We start from the raw sequence: 2,618 nt of genomic DNA on the forward strand, positions 1-2,618 counted from the left end.
TCGACATGTGTTAAAATATACAGAAATAATTGAAATATTTTAAACAATATTTATTTAAGTGGTAATTTACATTTTTTTCACCTGTAATTTACTATAGGGTTATTTATATGGAGTCGTTTGCGTAAAAGTAGAAATTCCAGTTTATATTTATGATTTATAGACAATTGTTGATTTATTTTAATGAAAAATAGAAATCGTTGAGGTATATTATTAGATTTATTTTTTTCAATGTTTATTTGTATTTCGGCTAATGCGGTTTGGTGGTTAAAATGGTACAATGTACGGGTAGTCGAACATGAGTTATTTTTCATAATATACGTATTATTATTTATATCAAGTTTAGATATCTGTTTTTAAAGATAGGGTAGAATTTCTTTAAGAAAAATTATTCTTGTATTATTGAACTTAACGATATTTAAAACCATTCATATCATGCATATGTTTTTCCTTTAATTCAAATTTTAACATGTCACGTGACAAACATCTTATGTTAAAGAAATCGTTTTGGTCGAACGCAGCTGAGTTCTCATAGATACATTAATCATTTTGCATAAAGTCGACGATTATATTAAACTTCAACCACTTATATCAAGATCTAGTATTAATTAATTTTACCGGTATATTTTGAGTCATATTCTCTTTGTTCTTAGTCTAGCAGCGTAGTTTTAGTGCATCTTTTTCAATTATATATATATTTTTAAATTATTGAATAAACTTTGCATGCATTTTAGTTTCTGTTTAATTTTTTTTACGAACATCATTTGTGGCTTCAAATTGAACTTACAGATTGAACGGTAGACATATTTATATTTGTTTAATCATTTAGGACAACGCAAGGTACAATGTAATACATGAGCTATTTGAAAAAGTCGAGAAAGAGTTCAATCATAAGTAGAAGAATATTTAATTAAAGAAATGCTGAATTTCTGCTCTTGATATTTTTCAATACATATATGTACAACAATTTCACGTAAATTTATCAAGTCGATGACTATATGTAACATAGCAGAGACGTTTATTTTAGTATAAAACCAGTTGATCTCTTGTGCATCTTCCCATTTTCCTTTTAAAACACAAATTTTCCAAACTATCTGTTCTAACTTATGTAAACGAAATCATTTGAAACTCATTCATTTCTTAAATAATTGTATAAATAAACACTTAGTTTAAAACGAAAGTTAAAAAATCAATAATATTTTAAGCATAATGGTTCATTTGAAGATTACTTTGATTGTTTTCCTGTTTCTGTGTAATACGTGCTTTATTCAGAGGATCTTACTTTTAAACTTCATACATGTATCTTGAAATTTTGTCATTTTATGAAAATAAAAACTCAGAAAACAAAATAAAAAACAAGCATTCTGCATAAACAATACATGTCCCTTAGCGGGTTCCGTTTTTCTCTTTGGGATAGAAGATCGTGTGGAACCGTAATTTAGTGCATAACGAACCCATTGTGATCCAAATTATGAAAAAAAAAAAAACATAATTCCTTCAACAACCAATGAATCAGAACTCAATTCAAACTTGATCTGTAACCTATCAAGATATACTTACATACCAAAAATCAACTCAATATCTGCAAGCGTTTATAAAAATGGCAGGGAATCAAGTGAGGCAGACAGACAGATAGATGGAAGGACAGACAAATAGACGGATGGACGGACTCAGAGGCAACTTTTTTTCCCTTTGGTTTCACCCATAGGTGGGAGATTAATAAAGGAGTAAAAAGTATTTTTATTTATCTTTTTTATTCCATTTCTTCAACTTACTATAATATTCATTCTACATAGCTTGAAAGAAAAAAAAACCTAGACAAATTTGAAATGTTAATGGGTTATATTTCAGATGAAGACAAGTGGCTGGCTTCTCCTGCTGTGCTTGATCTCTCTAGGCAATCCTGGTGAATTTCAGGATTTTTCAGGATGTACGTTTTCATGCTCAGTAGAGAGATGCACTAACGAGATCTGTAAACGTTCAGGGTACGGGAGGGGATCTTGTAAACCCTGTTTACAGATGGAAAGGTGTGTTTGTTATGAACAAGAAGATCAGCGTTGATAAGACAATCCACTCAATGAATTGCTGTGTTGAAAAAAAAATAATATCAGTAGAAATAAAAATGAAAGGCATGGTATTTCATGTTGAATTTATCATACATGTTAGTACATGTACAGCGACATTAATTTGATTATATCCTTTGAGAAGTATCAATTAAGCAAAATCCTTTCATATTAAATTATACTGATTTTATTATCGATGCAATGTAGAAATAAGAAACAAACCTATATTTGAGCACTCGTTTACAACTGCAAAAAACTTTTCCAACTTTTTGTTTTTCCGATTAATTTGTATAAATTAAATATTTGACCTAAAGAATGCACAATAAGAAGTGATGTTAAAATGACGACCTCTTACAGATGATATACAGGACTCACAACTTGTAACAATTAAAACTTACATGAAACTGTCACAATGTGACAGAAAGTTTTATTTTTCAAAATTGATGTGTTCCTGTTTGGAGAGGAATGATGCCTAATCTTCCCTGCCGTGCAAGACTGTTTGAAATTAATTGATATACTCTATCTTAATCTAAATATTAAGTGTTTATTTAGTGGAAT

The sequence above is a fragment of the Saccostrea cucullata genome, unplaced genomic scaffold (assembly GCF_032062105.1).
Source record: "Saccostrea cucullata isolate Sc308-1 unplaced genomic scaffold, CSIRO_AGI_Scuc_v1 ctg4051, whole genome shotgun sequence".
NCBI classification, from domain to species: domain Eukaryota; kingdom Metazoa; phylum Mollusca; class Bivalvia; order Ostreida; family Ostreidae; genus Saccostrea; species Saccostrea cuccullata.